The sequence below is a fragment of the Nicotiana attenuata genome, unplaced genomic scaffold (assembly GCF_001879085.1).
Source record: "Nicotiana attenuata strain UT unplaced genomic scaffold, NIATTr2, whole genome shotgun sequence".
In the NCBI taxonomy this organism is placed as follows: domain Eukaryota; kingdom Viridiplantae; phylum Streptophyta; class Magnoliopsida; order Solanales; family Solanaceae; genus Nicotiana; species Nicotiana attenuata.
In genome coordinates this window covers 156,347-180,189 of record NW_017671283.1, presented here as the reverse complement: position 1 = coordinate 180,189, position 23,843 = coordinate 156,347, and the positions used below count along the sequence as shown (strand labels likewise).

The 23,843-nt window shown below is 39.7% G+C and overlaps 1 long non-coding RNA gene and 1 other non-coding gene across 2 annotated transcripts; both read left to right on the top strand.

Annotated features, from left to right (window-relative positions):
• The first annotated feature begins 7,722 nt into the window (after positions 1-7,722).
• Positions 7,723-7,794, top strand: TRNAC-GCA. The gene has a single exon. It is a non-coding gene; the product is annotated as a tRNA-Cys (tRNA).
• A 9,918-nt stretch (positions 7,795-17,712) lies between these two features.
• Positions 17,713-18,421, top strand: LOC109207273. Its single transcript, XR_002064992.1, has 2 exons — positions 17,713-17,770; positions 17,848-18,421. It is a non-coding gene; the product is annotated as an uncharacterized LOC109207273 (long non-coding RNA).
• Positions 18,422-23,843: the final 5,422 nt, after the last annotated feature.

Here is a 23,843-nt window from a genome sequence, read left to right as displayed (position 1 = left end):
GCCCGATATATCATTTTCTTATCGAGACCCTTTTTGGCTCATCTTGGCTTCTCCAATGAAGTGATCTCCCGGGGGGATGCCCCCCCAGTATTCGAGGTTGATTGAAGAGAAGCCTTGAATACTTATTAAGTTCTCCTTAGGTAGCATATAGATGTTGCCTCATTGAAAACCTTGCCGGTAAAACCCTTCTTGGGATAAAATCTGATCGAAGGAAAAGAGTGCAACGCATGCTTTAATACCTAAGGTCTCCAGGATGGAAAGCGATTCGATTGCTCTGATCGGACACCTGCACACAGGTTAGTGTAAGATGTAAAACAAAAAGGGAGACGATTATACCTTAGTGGAGATGGTGCTTCGAGCCTCGATACGTTTCAACCGCTTGCTCTAAGGATGCGGTACAGTCCTTTGTTCATATATTCGGGTGCAGCCGAGAATGTAGCTTGTGATTACTACTTCACTGTTTGCTCCTTTGGTTCCTTCGATGGTTGAGGCGTCGATGCCGGTGCCATATCGTGCACCGCAAACATCTCTCTTGTTGCGAGCTGCTCCCTGTATACGGTTTTTATTCCGTCCTTCGATGGAAACTTCATCATTTGATGAAGGGTTGACGGTACTGCTCTCATGCAATCTATCCATGGCCTTCCGAGCAAGGCATTCTACCTCATGTCTCCTTCGATGACATGAAACTTGACATTTTGGGTTGTGCCGGCCACGTTGACCGAGAGGGTGATTTCCCCTTTTGTTGTTCCGCTCGCCATGTTGAATCCGTTGAGGACTCGAGAGGCGGGCACGATCTGGTCGAGCAATCTGAGCTGCTCCACCACCCTCGACCTGATAATGTCGGCCGAGCTACCCGGATCCACAAGTACACGCTTAATTTGAAATGTATTTACGAGAAAAGAAATTACCAATGCATCGTTATGAGGCTGAGACAGGGTCTCGATGTCCTCGTCGCTGAATGTGAGGGCATCTTCGGGTATGTATCCTCGAGTTCGCTTCTCCTTGGTGATGGATATCTTTGTTCTTTTGGCAATGGGTTTCTGCGGGATGTCGGTTCCTCCAACGATCATGTGGATGACATGTTTGGCTCATCTGTTTCATTTTTCCTGTTCGCCTCTCTTTCCCGGAAGTGATTTTTTGCTCGGTCGCTGAGGAACTCTCGGAGGTGCCCTTTGCTGATTAGTCGGGCTACTTCTTCTCGGAGCCGTCTGCAATCTTTGGCCCTATGACCGTGTGTGCCGTGAAATTCGCACACCAAGTTAGGGTTCCTTTGTGACTAATCTGATTGTACAGGTTTTGGCCATCTGGTGTATCTGATTTTACCGATGGCGGATACGATTCCGAAACATCAATGTTGAAGTTGTATTCAGACAATCGGGGTGCCTCTGTTGGTCCTGTATGCCTGTCGAATCCGGCTCAGCTTAAGAGTCCCCGAGGATTCTGACCTCGATCTGTCCTTCGGTTATTTCGTGGTATGTTACGCCTTGGGGCGTTTCTTCGATCTTCGGTATACGGTTGGTACCTTTCCTTATTTGACCTTGGTTGCTTTGCCAAGAGCCTGCTAGGATATACCGAACCCAAGTGGGGTCCTAGTAGATCGTTCTTGACCCTAATCTTTGATTGATATCGGTTGTGGACATCCGACAAAGTCACGGGGGGGGGGGGGGGGGGGGTATTCAACCAAGTTCTGCTTCAGCTGCTTCGAAGCTACCGAGCTTCCTTCGTTCAAACCTTGAGTGAAGGCCTGTACCGCCCAGTCATCGGAGACCGGTGGTAATTCCATTCGTTCCATTTGAAAGCGAGATACAAACTCCCGCATAATCTCGTTTTCCCTTTGTTTTATTTTGAAGACGTCGGATTTCCTTGTAGCGACCTTGATGGCACCGGCATGTGCCTTTATAAAAGAGTCTACCAGCATGGCGAACGAGTCTATCGAATTCAGGGCTAGGTTGTGATACCACATCAATGCCCCTTTTGAAAGTGTTTCTCCGAACTTTTTTAGCGGGACGGATTCAATCTCGTTGTCCTCCAGGTCGTTGCCCTTCACCGCACAAGTGTAAGCAGTGATGTGCTCGTTAGGCTCCGAGGTTCCGTTGTACTTCGGAAGATCGGGCATTTTGAATTTCTCCGTGATGGGCTTTGGAGCGGCGTTTTGTGGGAATGGCTTTTGTATGAACTTCTTCGAATCTACACCCTTCAGGATCGGGGGTGCGCCCGGAATTTGATCGACCCTTGAATTGTAGGTCTCCACCTTTTGGTCATTGGATTCTATCTTCTTTTCACCTGATTCAATCCTCTTTGTGAGGTCCTCGAGCATCTTTATGATGGCGGGGGTCGGCTACTGACCCGTTGTTGCTTGATCTTTCTTGTACCTGTTCGACTTGAGGAGCCGTTTCCGGTGCTGCTGTGCTTGGGGTTTTTTGGTGGCTTTGCAGTTGAGCAATCCCCAACTGTTGTGCCTGTAACATCTCAAAGATGACATGAAGGCTAACCTCTTATTCCTCCCGAGCTGGGGTTTTTTGAGCTTCTTGTTGGTTTTCTTGGCGTATACTCCTGTTGGTGTGAGAGCTTATGTCGACGTGTGGGGCGTTCCGTAAGACTACGTCCACGTGAATTGGTTCTGGTGCGTCCTCAGGGTTTCGTGGGGGTACACCAATACCTGGAACAGCTACACCATTTTCTCCATGGTCCTTAGGACCGTTGTTTTCATGTGCATTCACTGAGTTAGACATTTTGACCTGAAATCAAAGATTCTTGGACAAGAAAAGTGTGAAGGATAACTTGCATTATGTAGTGAACCAGCACAAAAACAATCACTATTATTTTTAGCCCCACGGTGGGCGCTAAACTGTTTACCTTGAAAATGGTAAATACAATTAGATTTGATGTTGTGGTTCTAATAATATGTGATTTATTTTTATGCTAGTTACAGTAGATGCCAAGTATGAGACTAGAAAATAAGATAAAAGCTTGAAGGTAGTGTGACAAGAAAAACGAGTGACTGAGAATCGGGGCCTCGAGCTAGACTATACGGGGCCTCGGGGTCGAGCTAAAGTGTGAGGTTGTAGGTAGCTGATGAAGGACTAACAGTTCTATAAGCTTTGACGAGGATTCTTTTTGATCAATGATGAATAATAAATGAAGAACAATCAATGAAACGCAATAAATGTAAGCAATGTAATAAATATAAGCAATAAAATCAAGGGAGAATATGTTTGAGTTAGAGAGCAGAGAATGTTCTTAATCTTGTATTCAATATTATGTATGTTACAAAACGACAAGGGTCCCCTTTATATATGAGGGGGAATCCCAACATGGTACAAACGCATTTATTACAAAGATACGCGGCTGGTACAGCCATTTAATGCCACGATACGGGCTTGTAGTAGCCTAATAGACTTGGTCAGCTTTACCCACGTGCCTTGGGAACTTCCCGTTTGTCCATCATAGCCACCGATTTGCACTGCCTCGAGGTCGAACATTGAGAACCCTTGGGGTCGAACCTCGAGCTGTGCTTCGAGCCTTCTAGGGATGGTCTTACGAAGTGCCATAATGACCATAAAATCAGACTCTCCAATTTTAGCCGTATACAGACAATCAGTGTTTTCAGTACTTCATTAGAGGCTTCATAGAATAGAGTAACAGTAACAGTTAGAAAGAGTCACATGCTTTTCGTGTTAAGCAATGTTGACTACATATATGCTTCAGACTTGTATTAGTGTTCTCACACTTTGATTTATATCTTTCAAACATTAAGTATATTAGCATGTGTTAGTTTATCTTCCGCATTCAATTTGTTATGAAATCACATGTTGATTCAATCAGCTAGTTGGTTCGCTCGGTCACATGTAGTCAGGCACCAGGCGCCGTGTTACATCCAGGCCAGGTTTGGGGTATGACAACTTCTTCGTGTATATTTAATGCCTTTGGTAAGATCCTACTCTTGTTAGGCGCAAGCACCCCGCACCCTCTTAATAGTTATTCACTTAGTCATTTTCGTCGTTGAAATTTCTTGATAAGTTGAACTCTTTCTTCCTTGATGCCTTTGTTGTTTTTATATTTGCTTGTAAGAGCTTCAAGGAGCATACAGTGTCTAAGAATACTTCACCATAAACAACTTATCAAGAGGGAGAGGGGGGAAAGAAATCCATACTATAACTTATACCAATTTCACACCATGTGAAGATGTTAGAGGAAAGCACCCACATCCTCTTATAGGAAGTTAACAGTGCAATCGCGTAGTAATTTTATGCCCACACCTCTTTTGTTACATGCAAGTTCCCTCACCCTCTTAGGGGTCATTTGGAATAGTGCATGAGAATAATGGTGAATAGGGTATATTAGTAATGCTGCTATTAGTTATGATGGCATTAGTTATGCTGACATATTTTTTATCCATTAGTCACAATTTCTAAAAATTATTTGTTTACAAAAATACCTTCATAACCAGTCCATCAATAATATTAGTAGCAAATAAAATGGGGTAAAACAGTCTTCTGTGCGATGGCACGCCTCTCTCTAGGTGCAAGTAAGCAAGCGTGCGTCGACCAAGGATAAGAGAGCTCGCGTTCCCACAAAGAAGGAATTAATGGCACAGGCGACATCCTCGCAAGCTCCGCAAGATTAGCAGGCAACGTTAGGTTCCCAAATTGAAACGGAAGAGGTTAAACCTGGTTTGCAATCCAATAAAACAGTAACTTGAAAAATTGAAGAAGCTGAAGCTCAAATGCTCTTAGCATAGAAGCAATAGAGTGAAGCTTTGACTACTTCAGTCCAATTTGATGAAGGAAGCAGTCGGAGAAAGTCATGGAAAATGAAATCGAGGAGGAAGATAGATCGAGGGCAAAACCTACCATACGGGACAACTTCGATATCTCAAAAAATTCAAATGTAGAGTTGGGAAAAACCTACCCTTGATAGAATTTCCCCATCATGGCAACAAATATATATGGAATGACAGGTATGGAGATCATAGAATCTACTCCAAAAAAATTGGGCATTAATAAATGAGAATGGCTTGACTCAATGACCAGTTGTCTGGCCAGGTTCTTTGCAGAAGCAATAAGTGACCATTGTCCATATCAGATTGGTTTGGTAGAGGGAAGACAAAGAACCAGGAAAGCATTCAAATTTTGTAATATATGTGTCACGCCCCAAACCTAAAGAGGCGTGGCCGGCACTCGGTGCCATACTCAGCACGAGCGTACCACTCTGTAACTGTGAACTATAGAGGGGTAACCCTCAACTTAGGCCGATGAGGCCATATTCTAAATCGTCTGAAAATAACGCCTGTCTTATCTATGGGGTAAACATACCCAAAAGCTGATATATATAACTATGCAAGCTGACGAAGCCGCCATGAACATCTAGTAATATACAAAATATACAGGACTCGTCTACAAGCCTCTAGAGATAACAAAATTGTACCATGGTTGGGACAGGGCCTCGACCTACCCATCACACTTGTATATACAAAATGGACTTCAAGGTCTAGACCTGGTAACTCCGAGGAAGTGGATCTTACCAAACAAGCTGATGTTTGACTTTGTCTGCTGGGAGGGTCTGTCCAACCGTCAATGAGGACCTGTAGGCATGAAATGGAGCGTCCCTGGCAAAAGGAACAACAATACGAAATAATGTACCGAGTATGTAAGGAAACAGAATAACTGAAAGCTGAAACTGAACTGATAATATAATAACTGAAAGTAACTGGGAGTCAAAGATAATCTGAAGTTATGCTTACCTGCTGATACTGACTCAACTCTCTCAATATAGTAAGTAAAATAGATGTCCGGCCTTATAAGGCTCGGTATGTGTAACTGCTCTACCGTAGTAGGCTCGCCATAGGCGCCCGACCATACTTGGCTCTATATCTCGGTCATTCTGGGCTTGCTTTTAGGGCTCGGCCATACTAGGCTCGGTATATAACTCACCATCTAATCAGAGGCTGCCCAATAGGGGCCTGCCCATCGATTATAGCTCTATGGTGGTGAAAATGATGTAATACTGTATATATATAGACTCTCTGCTCTCTTGGCTGATAGAAGACAAACATAAATTGAATATGAAGTCCTGATAAGGGAGAATGTTGTAACTTAAGAAACTAGGATAATGTATATAAATTCAGTAATATGAACTTCTCTTTATGTCTCATTATCAAACACATGTAGTTACTGGATCATGCCAAAATGAAAGAAAGGTTTAGCCTTAGCATACCTTAACTCTGTTAAGTCCTTAACTCTGTTAAGTCCATAATACCTTCCAAGAAATTCTTCAAACAACTCAACTCAATCTACCACAGCATAAGAAGATTCAAGATAAGTGCTGAGTAAAGGCTAAGTTCACAAATTAAACTAGTAGCTCGTTTACGTAAATTTGGGCAGCATCTCCCTTGTAACAAGGCCCTCCTCCAATATCATATACCAAAAACTCCAAGAAAAAAACAATAAAAACATGTATGCATCATTTTTCAACCTTATCTCCATCACAATATATCACAAAACAGCCCACATAACCTATTCACTTCATACATAAAACGACAACAAAAGTAGTGTCAAATAACCTAAAAATATAAAGACGAATGACAAGCCCACCATTCCTCAATTATGTCGTGTTTATCAACACCTTTTATCCTCAAAAACTCCAGAAAACATCAGCAAATCCCATAAGCAACACGAAACAAACCACAAAATAGTCCACTACAAGTCGAATAACTCGAACTCACGGCTTCCGATCATCGTCCTGTGAGTTTTAACTATTAGAAAACAAATTTATCAACCTTACTTAATATTTAAAGCTTAAATACATAAAGTATACGTTTTTTTAACTATGAAGTACCTTCCAAAACGCAAACTATAAAGAAAAAGAGAGGCGATATAGCGATACTTACGTCGTAGGGATCATTCTAGTGTTATCGCTTCTTGATTTCGTACCCGGGATGTTAATATTCTTGAAAGCCCTTGTGGAGAGCTTGAGTATAAGTTTAGGGGTCTTATTCTGGTCGTGGTATGTGGAAGCTATTTCAACGATTCCCATGTTTGTAGTTCGAAAGGAAGAGGATCCCAGGAAATTTATTCGAACCTAATTCTACCGAAATTTTCTATTCCAATCAACGGCCTCTTACCAGGTGATACTGAGGAGGGCCGGACCCCTTTTTTATTTATTTCTCTCTTCAATTACTCGAATGTACCAACAGAATCATTTTCTTATTTCTACTAATGATTCTAACAAAAATTCATTTTTGGGGTGCAACAAGAGTTTGTATTCTCAAATGATATCAGAGGGATTTGCGTTTATTGTGGAAATTCTATTTTCTCTAATATTAATATCTTCTTTATCTTCTTTCGAAGGCAAAAAGATTTTACCAATTATCCAATCATTCCCGTGACTTTATGGGCTATCTTTCAAGAATCATTCATGCATTCTAAGTCAATAGTTAATGGTTCCGATTTTCAGAAATTTGAATTTTGGATTTTGCGACTGAAAATCCACATTTGATTTTTCAATAGAAAGGTAAGAGAAAGCTTTGAACATTATGAATTTGGAGATAGACTCAATCGAAATTGAAAGGATGAATCAAACCCAATCAAAAGGGAAGAAGGATTAGGATTTCTTTGACTTTTAGGAAAAATTAAGGAAAACAGAACTCAAGGTGCAAGTACAATAAAAAAGCAGTTCAGTAATCCGGGAAAGTTTTCATCTATTTTGTATTTGTAGCATTTTGGCGACATGGCCGAGTGGTAAGGCAGAGGACTGCAAATCCTTTTTTCCCCAGTTCAAATTCGGGTGTCGCCTGATCAACAAAAAACTCGAAATCTCTTCTTTTCTTCTGTTCTGTTGATATAACCCGCCGAATGATTCCCCAGTAGAAGTAGAGAAAGCAGACTGTTGATACTTGTTTGATTCTAAACATCTGGTCAGGGGGTTTTTCTAAAAAATTGTAAATATCCTTGCATTGCATATTTAGGGAAGGGTTAAGGATTTACCCGGTGTGAGATATCACATTGTTCGAGGAACCCTAGATGCTGTCGGAGTAAAGGATCATCAACAAGGGCGTTCTAGTGCGTTGTAGATTCTTATCCAAGACTTGTATCATTTGATGATGCCATGTGAATCACTAGAAACATGTGAAGTGTATGGCTAACCCAATAACGAAAGTTTCGTAAGGGGACTGGAGCAGGCTACCATGAGACAAAAGATCTTCTTTCTAAAGAGATTCGATTCGGAACTCTTATATGTCCAAGGTTCAATATTGAAATAATTTCAGAGGTTTTCCCTAACTTTGTCCGTGTCAACAAACAATCCGAAATACCTCGACTTTTTTAGAACAGGTCCGAGTCAAATAACAATGATTCGAAGCACTTCTTTTTACACTCTTACAGCAGCTTGCCAAACAAAGGCTAAGAGAAAAAAGAACAGAGGTATGACTGGCATAATATCTACGATTGGATTCAAAAAAGCATAGGCCTCGGGCAATTTGCCGAAGAAAAAACTACTCGAGAAAAGGGTCGAATTAAGACAGATACCGATCAAACTCAAGGTATTGAAGCATATACTCGGGGGGTGGGTGCAGGGCGGACGATTTTAAAGCGGACTCCCCATTCATTAGATAGAGAAGATCACCAAGATTTCGCGATCCGCTGCCGAATTTATTCCAATTCCAAGAGCTCGGATCGAATCAGTATATCAATGGGAAATGCCCTACCTTTGAGTGCGGTTTGAACTATTGATTTACGTAATTGGAAATAACCAATTAGGTTTACGACGAAACCTAGAAATCGATCACTGATGATGGAGATGTATTGCGGCCTTCTCCAGTTCATCAACTCGAACCTCATTCTTCTGCAGTTGATGTTACGGATTAGCCTCACTCTTCAGGCCAGCAGCTTTGCTCAGCATTTTTTGCCGATTGTCAGCCTGTTCAGCTGACCTCAGAGGATTCCTGTCACCCGACATAGCATGTTTATTCTCGGCGGCGATTACAATCTCTTTTCCAGGGTCAGGCTACTCCAGAAGATCAGCAGTCTAGCCCAGTTTCTTCCCTTCCAGTCGCTTCCTCTAATTCTGGATCCCGCTCTCAGCTTCGTCGATCCTCTCAAGTTTCTTATCCTGTTGAAGGCTTATGAATCGTTTTCCCCAAAAGATCGAGCTTACCTCATCTCATTTCAATCTTCTCACGAACCTGAATCATTTACTGAAGCCTCCAATCATTCTTGCTGGAGAGATGCTATACAGGAAGAAATCAATGCCCAGGAAAAAAATAATAAGACTTAGTCTCATTGCCTGCAGGGAAAGAAGCCATTGGCTGCAAGTGGATTTACAAGATCAAGCATAAAGCAGATGGCTCGGTAGATAGATCCAAGGCTAGATTAGTAGCTAAAGGATTCCTTCAAGAATACTGAGTCGAACCCCTTTAGAGATAGGGAAAACATTTGCTTCAGGTTGCTAAACACCATTCGTGGCATTCTTGCCTTGGCTGCAATCAAAAGGTGGCCTAAGTTAAGAAATAGACGACATAAGGCCTATATATATCCGGATGTCGTATGAACGAACGGTTAAGAGTGTTAGAAACTAAATTCCAAGACCTTGAATTTGTTATATAATATTTCCCAAAATGACCTCATATAACACACTAATTGTATTGCTCAAAAAGCTTTAGTGACACATGTACTTGTCACATATGCAGTCTGCGCAGTCTCGCAAAACTGCAAATATCTCTCTACTCCTATGTCGTATTGATGAACGGTTTAATGCGTTCGGAAAAATACACGTATATATTCAATTTGGTAGGTAGATCATCCCCTAATTCCTAGTATATTGGGAGAAAACTCAGCTACATTTGACCTAAATTTCAGAATATTTATGAATGTAACTTGTGATGATATTTGCTAACTTTTGTTGCACAACTCACGTGACTTCAAGACATAACACACGACTATCATAAGATAAAAATAACTAATAAAATAACCTCCTTATCATTTTGATCACCCTAGTCTCACCCAAAAAGTACTTGCAATAACATTTCCAACTTGTTGACTTTTGACGAAACTTATTCTCTTCAATTGGTTTAGCTTCTAAGCTTTCCAACCCTCTTGGTACTCGTTATTCATGATCTTGAATATTGGTAACCTCTGAGGTAACATGATTAACTTACTTTATATGCTTCCAAATATAATCTTATTTATGAGCTTACATCAATTGAATTACGACATACTTTCACGTACAAAAACATGGGGTGTAACATCATTTCCCCCTTTGGAACGTTCGTCCTCGAATGTTGACTGATGCACTTATCCCTCTCTTAAGCAATAGCTCTCAAGAATACTTTAATATTGTCTTTTCCATCTAAGGAGCTGTTCGGTGAATAAATCCAAAGGCTAGGGCATTCCCCCTTTTAGGCCTCTTTCTCACCGCGACTTATGGTCGAAATTCTTCCAATCTTTTAACTGTTTCTACCTTCTTTCATGCAGCCTGTATGATTCTGACCTTGTATGTGAGCCTATGCATCTCTTATCTCCTTTTTCCTTTAGCTTTTAGCGAATCTCTAGGCTTCAGTTTGTGAACATATACAGTACTATGACAAGTTGTCCCTCTGGCATCTATAGGTGTACTAAAGTTCTCTGCTGAGTACTTGTCGAACTTACGACTATTGCTATATCTTGTTTTATTGCATCGATTATCTATGCTTATGAATACATTTAGGTAGGTCATACTATATCATCACACTTACTTCAATTTGTTATTACTGAGGTTTGCTACCCAACTCCAGGTTACTCTCTTGCTGCTTATCCTATATGTATAAATCTAAGTCCTCTACTTTTTCCTCATGACTATTCATCTTAAGAATGATGGCCTAATCCCATCTCATACTTTGGAACATTTATATGCCTATTGTTGATTCACCTTAATGTTGACCTATAATCTACCACTGATCACTTAAAACCTCTTATGTAATATATTGACACTGGGCTCACGTCTCATCGGGGAACATCTGGAGTTATTTGCCTGGTCCACTTTGGGTCAATACTATACTTCAATAACTGTATTTCATAGCATCCCAACGTGATTCACCTTATGGGGGTATTCTAATCTCATGCAATTCATGAAATCCCTTCTCTTTGAATAATTACCCAATCAAAGGCCTAAACGTTATCCTCTTATCTATCAAAATTATGCCTTTTTTCTACTACCAGTGCAATATTTTATCTCTTCAAATCACTCATAGTCTTAGACTCCTCTGAGCTCATTCAAGCTATACTGAGCTTTCTATAACTTATGGAATTCATCAACCCTCTTTTTTGACGGGCTTAATCTCGAGGCCTTACATATTCTCGTCACCTTCTCACCCACCTTTTCTTATCCTTACTCCTGTCTACCAAAAACTTTGTCACTCTACCATAATTTAGCATACGACCTACAAATATCTATTTATACTACTCGCAACCTTCCTTTAACTTGCTAGCACCATAGATTTCCTAATGTTATTCTAGAACCTCAAGTGAGATATCATATCGTCTCTAACCCTTCTTTACTCTCTTAACTAGGCCTCTCTATACCTGGAAACCATAGACTGGAAGATATGCCACTAAAGACAACACTATCGTTTCTTGATACAGAATTACGATGCTTCCAACACTCTATTTGATATCTGAATTATTCGTAACCATCTGTACTTGGGCATCTCGTACCTTCTTCACATGTACCTTAATTACCTTTAAATCTTCCATCATATCTTCTATCTCTTTCATAACCTCCCTTCCATATAGGTTGAATTCACATCCACACCTTAAAGCTGTACTATAATACTTGAACATCATGTACATACACAATCCGACAAAAGCTTCATATTGACTTCTTATGAGGTTGGTACTGTTCTAACTAGATTAATCGTAGAGCCGTTATAGAATATGATCGTTGTACTATCTCTTTTGTACCTCTGATATATAGAGTGATTCTATACCCATCGGGGTCTGATAATCAGACTCCTAATTCATTTAGCTGATGTAACTCTTTAGTTTCCTCTTCTATCTCAGCCTTTAAGTAGGCTTACTTTATCTTTTGATTTGCGGCTTAGGGTATTAGTTATTACTTTAGCCCCTCGTGGACACTATGGAACATCCATGTTATAACCTTCAAGCAATTCAAGCTTTTGTTTGTATCGTGGACTTAATTCTTTGTTTTAACTTATACCGGAGTCTCCTATAGTTGTAGGAATGTCAACATATATACTGCATGGGTAATACTCCAAAATCTTAAGTGTGTTTATAATGTAACTAACTCTGGGTCATTGATCGAATAATTCCTTTTGCGCCTTCTGAGCCTTTTTTAGAAAAGTAAGCAAATTACTTCTCCTGATGGTTCTACCAATTGTTGCATGAATACTTGACTTATCTTAGTGCCCACGCCTATTGTAATTTCGTGCAACTCATATGATCTCGAATATTACTTCAGATTTTACTTCTTGTTCCTTAGTCACGATAGGTTTACTTTCTTATGGAGTGCATACAACATTATAGTGAGACTGCCGTTACAAGACCAAATTCCTTCTTTAGGTCACTATGCTTATGTCTTCTTCCTTATTTCCTCAACTAGTCTTTTGTTGTAGTGCTTAGGGAACATCCTCCGACTCTTGTAAAGCTGCGAGCTTATTACATTGTATACCCCACGGAATTTCTTATGTTCTTACTCGCCTATCATTATCCTTAGTTACTTCCCTACGCGCCCTTGTGCTCGTAGGGTTGCTTCTGAATTGAAATTTCAGTTGTCTCTCTAGTGGCACTCTCTTTTATTCCCGTATCACTTATACTGTACGTTCTACTACCCCAACTCATATCTAATTATTTCTCGATGATTAATCTGTGTAACAGGCACACTTATTCCCTTAAGCATAACTCTACTCACATTGCTTGCTTTAGGGAAGCGTCTTCCTGAATGACCTTTAAAGTTTATTCTTCCGTTGTCCATTCTATCATTTCCGTAACGCGATTTCTAAATTTCTTACGATGCCGACTATTATCGAATCCTTTGGTCCCTAAATCATGTTCGATTTTTTTTCTTGTTTACTAGCCTATGTTGATTTTTATTACTCCGAGGGGTCTAACTTAGCCTTCTGATAATTACATTGGAGTCTCCAACTCATTTTCTTGAAATAAGGATATGACTTTATGGCTTATAATCTTTTATAGTCTCAAGGTTGGTCACCTCTTGTATTTTTCTTCACTTGACCATATACTCTGTCATCCTACCATATTTTGATTTTCGGTTATCACTCATTTATCATACCTTACTCATAATGCATTTACTCTCTTTTTATTCTCCTGCTAATATTTTTGTCTATTACATCATTCTGGAAATCTCAACAAAATATTATTTCACTTTTAGCTCCCCTAGATCAATCCACCATTTTGGGTTACTCTAACCCCAGCTCGATCCTGATGTCCCATATTTCTCTTAAACAATAAACTTTAGCTCCCACATGGCATAACTAAGATGGGTGTGGCCAATTTTACATACTTCTGTTACTATTGACAGTAACTCAAATACTCATATTTCTCTGCCTGAATTTTAAAAACTGATAATCTTCTCTAACTGCGTACCTCATACCCTTCTCCACCTTGATTCTATTATCTGTTGAAACTTATGATTTTCCTCCTAATACTCCCATGGCCTGCTATTCGCGGGGTATATTAGATATTCCCATCTTAGTGTCTTAAGTAGGAAATTCGCACATCCGGTATGCACGATCTGATAGGGCCTCAAACTGGGCCACCTTGTCAAGAATTCTCTCTCTACTAGTGCTCTAACCTGCTTCTGTAGTAGCCCTATGGCTAGGAATAGTTTTTCAAATTGCAAGCATCTCTATAATTAGAAAATACAAGTCTTGGGTCGAACTCTAATGACTCAGCTTTATAGCACGATGTGGATTTTAAAGAAGGGTAACATACTCCTAAATGCATCGTAGCTTCTTATTTATAAAATGTGGTGCAAAACACATCTATAAACAAGTCTCTACTAGACACGGCTTGTAGACTCCCTAGGATAGAACTGCTCTAATACCAAGTTTGTCATGCCCTGGTGCCGGCCACGCTTCTTCAGGTTTGGGGCATAACAATATAGATCAAGCATCCTCAGTTTATAGAGCTGATCAAGCATGGCTGGGAGATTCCAATAGAAGGTTGCAAGATGTTTTATATTGTGAAGAAGTTAAAATTATTGAAGAAAAACCTGAGAATTCTCAATACAAACCTTTTCAAGACTATTGAGGATAATGCCAAAGAAGATAGAGCAGCACTGCAACAAGCAAAAAAACAATTACAAGCAAATCCTAAGGATTCTGCATTTCAACTCAGAGAACAGGAACTATATCAAAAGTTTAGAAATTCATCCTACTTAGCTGAGATGTATTTGCAACAAAAGAGCAAGGCAAGCTGGATCTGACTTCGAGATGATAACACAAGTTACTTCGACTAATTTATCAACACAGGAAACTTAAGTAGACAATGACTCAATTGAAGAATAAGCAAGGATAATGGGAGCATAATCCAAATATTATGGCACAGTTGTTTGTAGAGTACATGAAGGTTTATTGGGTCACACAACAAACTCTAGAATACATGCATTCAAGAGTATGCTGAACAGAAGGCCTATCCTAACAGTGGACCAACATGTTGATTTACGAAACCATTTGCTAGCAAAGATGTAAAATAAGCAATCTTCCAAATTGATAGTAACAACAACGCAAGTCCAGATGGATATGGAAGTTGCTTTTTCAAAGCTGCTTGGCTAGTCATTGGGCAGGATATTAGTGAGGATGTGCTGGACTTCTTCTAAAATGGAAAATTACTAAGAAAAATTAACTCAACCATCACTACATTGATTCCTAAAGTGGATGCACCCGAATATGATAATCAATTCAGGCCTATCTCCTGTTGTAATGTTATCTACAAGTGCATGTCCAAACTGATATGTAGTTTAACGATCCGGCCGCTCGCTTTGAGAATTTAAGTTCCGTTCAGTGGCATAAGGTCTTGAGAAACATTGTATTATGTGTATTGACTTGTGTGCATGGTTGAATTCAGTTGCCGGATGATTCAGAGTCAGATTGGAAGAAAATTTCAGTTTTGGAAGCTTAAGCGATAAGACTTGACCGGAATTTAAATTTTGAGTAAACGACTCTGGAATGAGTTTTGGATGATTTCAACAGCTTCGTATGGTTATTTTGGACTTAGGCGCGCGTCCGGAATTGGATTTGAGGTCCGTAGGGTAAGTTGAAGCATTTCGGCGAAAATTGGTAATGTTGAAGTTTGGAAGATGGAGAAGTTTGACCAATAGTTGACTTTTGTGATATCAGGGTCAGAATGCAATTCCAAAAATTGGAATAGCTCCGTTATTTCATTTGGGAATTGTTCGCAAAATTTGACGTCATTCCGGGTTGATTTGATAGGTTTCGGTGCGAGTTTTAGAAGTTGGAAGATTTAAAAGTTCATAAATTTGATTCTTTGTGCAATTTGTAGTTTCGATGTTCTTTGATGTGATTTGAGACCTCGAGCGAGTCTATGTTAGGTTATGGAACTTGTTGGTATGTTCTGACAGTGTCCCGGAGGCCTCGGGTGAGCTTCGGATGGGCTACGAGCCATTTTCTCATTGTTTTGTATAGCTGTGCTGATATCTAGTGTCCCCTTCTATGCGATCGCGTAGGTATAGCCGCGATCGCTAAGGCTTGTTTGGTGGCTAACAATTTTCCTTCTTCGCGTTTGCATAGGTTAGTCCGCTATCGCGTAGTTATGCTTCTGCCTTCTCCGCGTTTGCACTTCATTGACCGCGTTCGCATAGGTTAACTGTAACAACTGGTGATTTTCCACCTTCCCATTTTGCGATCGCATGCCTACTCACGCAGTCGCATGTGCAGTACCCGACCTCAGCATTTTCCCTCTTCGCGATCGCACTGTCCTTTTGCGATCGCATAATGCATTTCGCCAGTTTCTATTTTTCTTCTTCACGATCGCAGTACTTGTTCCGCGATCGTGATGTTCAAATACCTGGGCGGTAGAACATATTTTCCAAATCGATGGTTAGGCCATTTTTATCATATCTTGACTTGTAGAGCTCGGTTTTGAGCGATTCCTTGTGGGTTTTTCAAGAAAATTGATTGGGTAAGTGTTCTTCACCTAGAATTTATTATATTCCATGATTTTATCTTTATTTTTATAATTTAATTTGTGTTTTGAGTTGAGGAAAATGGTTTTTTTTGAAGAAAACTTTCAAAATGAAAATGATTATTTGAGGGATGAAATGATATCGGAATTTGATAATTTTAGTATGCTTGGACTCATATCGGAATGAGTGTTTCGGTTTAGTGAAACTTGTCAGGTTTCGAGGTGCAGGCCCCAGGGTCGACTTTTGGGTCGATTTTTAGATTTTGATATAGACTGAGTCTTTATGATCCGATATAGTTTCTCATGAGTTTTATTTGTGCTTTAAAGTTATTTTGGTTAGATTTGAGCCGTCCGGAGGTCATTTCACCCGAGAAGTTCATTTTAGAGTATCAGTTTGTCTTCTTTGAGGTAAGTATCTTGCCAAACCTTGTGTGGGGGAACTACCCCTTAGGGTTTGAGTCTCCTATGTTGATTTTAGTCCATGTACGCGAGGTGACGAGTATGTGCTCGGACTTATTTGTGGAAATTGGTCTTTTAGGGTTCCTAGGTCCTTGTATTTTATTGAATATGCGGTTGTTTTTGTTATGATTACATTCATTAATTACTAGTTCCACATCTACCTACTTAATTAGAATCGATTGCTTCATGATCCACTATTATTGTTACTTGATTCATATGTGTAGACATGTGATTTTTGACCCTCCCCAAGATTTTATATATTTTAGCACGTAAATATTAAATTTAGGCTTAATATAGCTATTTCAACTCATTTTGACTCTTTTACTTTATTTTATTACAAGACAAATGAAAATTACAAAAAATATTTTAGTTTATATATTTTTCATAAATTTTAAAAAAAATACAAAAATAGTACCTTATTTTTATCTTTGTATAATTTCGAAAACACAAAAATAGTTTCATGTTTAGTTTAATTAATTAGGATTAGTCTTAGCATTGTATAGTATTTTTATCTTATTTTAAAAGGAGTCAATTAAGGTGTTGGATCACAATTTTAAGAGTTTTAGAGCCCATTTCTTGGCCCAATTCGGATTAGTCCATTAAGCCTAGGGACCCTTCTAGACTCTTCTTTAGAACAAAAACAAATAAAAAAGACCCTAAGGACTTAACACAAAAACACCTAGGGACTAATTTGCAAAATACACAAAATACACACTAGACCTAAGCCTCTACATATACACTAATCAGAAATGAAGAGATCGGACGGATAGATCTCACAAAAAATAGAGGGAGCCGCAACACTGCAAAAGAGGAGACCCCTATATGAATTTCACCTCCCTGGTGACCCCCCCTCCCCCGCGTCATCTTCTCCAAAGGACCCTCCCCATCGATCTTCTTCAACAACCAGACCAAAAATCCCTCACCCAAACTCGCTGTTCACCCCTGAAACCAACGACTCCCTACCCCCCGACCTTCATCTTCTCCAGACCTAGACTAAGACCTCACAAGCTTCAGCCATTTTTGAATCTTCAGCAACCCAAACTCGCCGGAAATCAACCTCTCACCATCCGCTAACCTTGCCTGAACCTGAAACAAAACGGAAAAGTTGAACCGGAGGAAACAGTAGCGAAACGAAGAGAGGAACATAGGAGAAAACAGTAGCGAAATTGAACCCACGTGATTTCAGTTTTTTAGTTCCCTTAAATTTCGGAGTTTAATTCCTTCGGATTTTCAGGTTGGATTTGTTCTCTACTAGTGTTGGTCTGTGGAGAGTTCGGAAGCGAGGTTATCGTCGAGTTTGTTGTCGAGGTTCTCCGGTCAAAATCGCGCCTGATCTGCGTCGATTTGGTCGTCGATTTGTCGAGGTTGTCCGCTCGAGGTCGTAGTCGGTGAGTCAAGCTTAACTAAGGTCTGTTTTCTTTTAGTTCTCAAATTTGGATCTTCATTTTGCACTTCATCTTGTACTGATTTATGTCACGCTTGAGTAAATGTGAATGTATTGATATGGTCTTGTATATTCAAATAGCTCTTTGGTTTTGGAAACTCTGGATTCAAATTTTGCATATTCTGCCTATTTGCTTGTTAATTGATTCTTAAACAACAATAAATGTAGAAGCCGAAACTTGGAGAGGGACTTCTCTATTTTAAATCTCAATTGAAGGCATCTTTGTTGGATGAATTTGGAAATATGTTTCGTTCAGTTGGTTCTCTTCCGTATGAAGGTTGTACTGTGAATTTCCATTTTGCTATATGTTCCTTATATTGACGGCTCTTATCCTATTTTGATCTACCATTTTCATTTTTGATTATTTAGCTTTATCTTGATTGTTTGTTGGGCCCGTGTGTTTTAAATCCCATAGTAATCCGGTACAATGGGAAGGATTGAACCCACTAGTATCAAATTAAACTGCATGCTTTAGATAGCGGGCTCGGCCTAATAAGAATAAAAATAAATATGGGCATGACTATTAGAAATCGAGGCATGTCATTTAGTTGAATTTCCATGGCCCTCGCAAAGTTAAAAACGCGTAATTGCTTTAGGCGCGTCATTTTAATAACTTACCTTCGTAAACTCAGATGCGCATTTATGTGACCCAAATCCAAATCTCAACGTTAAATAAAATGTGTTGTGGGCTGCGGGTGCATTTATGTGACGTGGTTCGAAACATATTTTAAATGACGTTGCAATCTTCCTTTAATTAATTAAATAAAAGCGGCTAAAAAGTTAAAATTGCACAGAGGTTCAAAATGTTTTAAAATCAGATAATTATGCCAGTTATAACAGTTGAGCGACCGTGCTAGAACCACGGAACTCGGGAATGCCTTACACCTTCTCCCGGGTTAACAGAATTCCTTACCCAAGTTTCTGGTTCGCTTACTGTAATACAGAGTCAATCTTTTCCTCGATTCAGAATTTGAACCGGTGACTTGGGACACCATAAATCTCCCAAGTGGCGACTCTGAATTCTTAAATAAGTAATCCCGCTTCGATTGTCCTTTAATTGGAAAAACTCCCTTTATTATACCCTTCACGAGGGTGTAGGTAAAAAGGAGGTGTGACAGCTCTGGTGACTCTGCTGGGGACAAGAACCCAGAACTTCTGGTTCAGGGTTCAGAATTCGAACTTGGAATAATTGTTGTATTTGGCTTTGTTTATTATCTGATTTTTATGACATGTTTGGGACTAATGTGCAAAATGTTGCCTTTTACCGCTTTGATATTATTTGAACTGTATATATAAACTGCTACGAAACCTTTCTCTTCTCATCTTCGGGGATGTGCTCGCTGGTCGAGACTGCCTATTCTGTTAGTGTCATACCTTGAAATAAGAAAGAGGCTCGGACAAGTTACTAAGCCGGATGGCCTTTTGGTTCTCGGTACGTAGCCCCCTCCTCGGCTCGAGTTGTCCGCTCGGGTTTACAAGTCTAGAACAACATACCCAGGTTTTGAACCTAGAATAACTCAGTCTCATGCCGGATCCCTAGTAGGAACATTTGTTTGCATCACGTGCATTTGACTTAGGGGACTCAACACAGGGGTTGGGTCCGTCTAGGACAAGTGTACCCAAAATAACAGACCATCTTGATGCATTTTGTGTGCTACATGTTGCATTTCTTCAAGGTTAAAAGGGTCATTTGGTAGACCAATGGAAGTTGGGGGCAAATGAAAAAATGAAAAAAAGAGAAAAAAAAAAAGAAAAACAGAGAGTGAAGTGTGAAGGTAAAGCGAGTTGGGCCCAATTATGTTGTTAAAAAAAAGAGCTTGAAAATTCAAAAAAAAAAGATTTTGCACTTTTTCATCATTTTCCGAAAATAAAAAAAAAGGGAAAAAGAAAATCCAATTTTTTTTTTGCTTGTTTCGTCATTTTCAAGGAAAAGACAAAAAAATATATATTTTCTCTAGATTAGTTATTTTTTTTTAACTCTCGCCGTATCCAATCTGCCCGAACTACGCATACCTGATTCTCGTCTTTCCGGGCGTGATACGTAGGCAACCCACATAGGGTCCGGTCTTCCTAGTAAATGTTAGGTTCTTGGCTTTGCGGGGTCTTAGCCAAATTTTGCACTTCTAGCCATCTTTTGGCCAAATAAGCCATTTTGCAAAAATAGCCTCAATCATGTCTTGCATGTGTCTAGTAGGGAATGTTACTGTCTCATATAGTGTTGGTTTAAGTTTTCTCATACAGGTGTGGATTTACTTATTGGAGTTTGAGCATGACATACACCCCAGGATCACTGCATTCAGGAGCTGCTCGAGGAGCCATTTTATGTTGAGTCAATTGTTCATGTTTTACTTTTTAGTCCTGTATAGTGGCATTCAGTCTTTTAGGTGATGTCAGAGTTTGTAATAGTCTAGTTGAGTTTGCCTAGTCTTTTGTTATTGTATTTCTTATTTGTATTTGGAGATGTGTTACAAGTCAAAAAATCCAAAAAAGAAAAAGAGAAATCTTGCGTTTTTATATTTTCGTTATAGGTTTTCTTTAAAATACTAATTCTAGAAATAAAAAAATTCCTTTGAGGTGGTTTTTCCTTTAGGCAATTAATATCAAAATAAAAATTGCTTTTATATTTCCTTTAGTATATTAGGACTAAAAATTCAAAAAGAAGGAAATTTTCTTTTAGTACCTCTTTAAAGAGTTCTCTTTAAGGTATTAATTGCAAATATCACAAAAAAAAAAAAAAAAATTCTTTTGAGGTTCTTCTTTGGGAGACTAATGAAAAAATAAAAAAAAATAAATCCTTTTATTTTCATTAGAACTTTAGGACACTATACATAGAAGAAAAAGAAAACAACGTGGTTTCCTTCCTAAAAAAATGAGTCAAAAAATATTTTTTCTCTTCTAGGATTTTTCTTTAATAGAGAATTTGTGTCGAAAAGAAAAAAAAATGAAAAAATTCCGTTAAGCTCGAGTTACATAAAGTCTAAGAAAAAAGAAAAAAAAGATTTGATTTGTTTCGTTTATTTCCCTTATCTCGTCAGAGTAGTCATCAAAAAAAAATGAGAAAGTTAGTTTGTTTACTTTATTCCCGATCTTCCAGAACTATGCAAAGATCTGATTCATGCGGCGTCATGATACGTAGGCAACCTACATAGGGTTCAATCGAATTATTTTTTTATTATTAAAAGAAAAAAAGGAAAAGAATAAAAAAGAAAAAAGAGAGACAAAGGAAAAAAAAAAAGAGGTGAAGTCATGGGATGTGAGAAATGAGAGGGAAGAAAAGAGCGATAATCAGAAAGAAAAAAAAAGGGAAGGAAAATGATCAAGCAAGTGCTAGAAAAGCAAAGAAAAGAGAGGATTGAAATGAACAAATTGGGATGATGCCAACTGACCTTCGTACACTCGAAGTCATTTTAAAACCGATAACTGTGGCTAGGTGCATTGTAATTAAATGTGATATTCTTAGCTGTTAAATGCCCTAACGCTAACATGATGATTTCATTTGGTTCCTCTTTGTTCTCCTCATTATATCAGAAGAGTGGTTGGTTTGTGGTTCTTAAGGTAACTCGTCCATACAACACAAGGTCAAAGGGCAAGATAGCCATGGCTAGCAAAAACATGGGCACAAGAGTTGTTGACCCGTCAAGGGAGTTTGTGGAGGCGGAGTCTGAATTGAAAGAGGAGGTCCAAAGGGTGAAACAACATATGGCAGAAATGTATCAGTCTTGGATCAGGGGGCATCCTCCACCTTCATTCCCTGCTAACTACACTGAAAACCCTGCAACTATCTCACCAATATCCCAAATCCAGATTCCCACTGCTGCTGATATCACCCCACAACCTTTTCACACTCTACCCGCCAAAACCACCTCGTATCCCGCTCCTTTGGACACTCATGCTCTTGTAGCTCCTCCTCCAGCTACTTTTCCTCGATCCTCTAATGAGGCTGTGTTCAAATTCCCCGATGCCCAATACTATGCTCCAGAACCAACTTTCAAAGTCTCGAATCCATACTCTCACACTCCTTATTTTGAGTCTCCTGGTGAAGCTGAAAAGCCTGCTAAGACAGTGGGGCAAGATGAGATATCCAGGAAGGTGAAAATCTTAGAGCAGTCTTTAAAAAACATGCAAGGGATAGGGAGCCAGATGAGCGTGGCTTACAAAGACTTGTGCTTGTTTCCTGACGTCCAACTGCCTGCTGGGTTTAAGATGCCAAAGTTTGATTTATATGACGGGCACGGAGATCCCGTGGCTCATTTGAGAGGTTACTACAGTAAGATGAGAGGCGCCGGTGGGAAAGACAAATTATTAATGGCGTATTTAATTCAGAGTCTGAGTGGGGCAACTCTGGAGTGGTACACCCGCCAAGATGTTAGTAGGTGGTACACGTGGGACGATATGGCTAAGGCCTTTGCCAGGCACTTTCAGTATAATATAGAAATCGTCCCGGATCGCAGGTCCCTCGCCAAAATGGAAAAGAAGCCTAATGAAAGCTTTAGGGAATACGGGCTCAGATGGAGAGAGCAAGCTGCCAGAGTCAACCCTCCGATGGAAGAGAAAGAGATGGTCGACTACTTTCTTCAAGCTCAAGAACCAACTTACTTTGGGCATTTGATCACGGCTGTGGATAGGCCTTTTAATGATGTGGTAAAATGGGAGAAATGGTAGAAGATGGCTGAAGTCGAGCAAGATCATGAGCTATTCTGCTTTAAAAGCAACAACACAAGCAATGCGGAATGACACAGGAAGCTTGCTGGGTCAGAAGGAACAGGATGATGTTGCCATGGTTGTTTCAGAGTCACAGAGTGGTCCAAAGGGTCCGCCTCACTAATATACCCAGCCTCAACTCCAACCCCAAACCTATCCCCGAGCTCCACATAATCCACCTCAGTATTATCCTCCGAACAATGTCCGGTCATATGTCCAACCACCAGGTCACTCCCTATGGCGAGCGCCAACACCGCATAATGCATTCTTGCCTTCACAACATTTTCGAGCACCCAACAACCCTAGAAAATAGGGGCAAGGAAGGGAATAAAGGCAAAGAAATAGTTTCACGCCAATTGGGGAGTCCTACACAAGCTTCTTTAAAAAGTTAAAGCATTCTGGCCTGATTGAATCGCTCCTCGGCTATACTCCAGACCCATATGCAAAAGGCTTTGATCCTACTGTACGATGCATGTACCACTCTAATTTCCAAGGGCATAGAATTGAAGATTGTCGTTCTTTGAAAAGGGAAATAGAAAGAATGATTCAAGAAGGGGTAATTGTGATCAATGACAGTGACAGGGAGCATGCGAATCCTCTTGGGAACTTGTTGACTAAAGTTAATGATATTGAAGTTGGTAATGGTCTTGGCAATATTGATGCGGAACTCAGTGGCTAAGATGCCGTGCTTGGTAATTGGAAAGACGCTCCATCTCTTGGCTAGCTGGAGAAGAGTCTTGGTGGCTTATTTTGTTCTCATTTATGTTGTCCGGGTTATTTTCAGGGTTGTAATCCGGATATTGTCTTGTGACTCAAATCCTTCTATCCTTATTTTGCCTAGTTTGTTTTTTCGTAGTAACTCGTTTAGTGTTGTCTAGGTTCGTTCCAGGGTTGTAACCCCAATTTATTTTACTTGTTTTGTTGTTCAAACTCTTTCACCATATGTCTTATGTAATTTTTTGTTTTTTGTTATTTCTAGTCATTTTTTGTTTAGCTCTCTTTTATTTTTATTGTTCCTTTATTGCTGGCTCTAGTGACATGACATGCACGCATAATTCCAAGCTTGGTCTTAAAGTTAGTTTAAT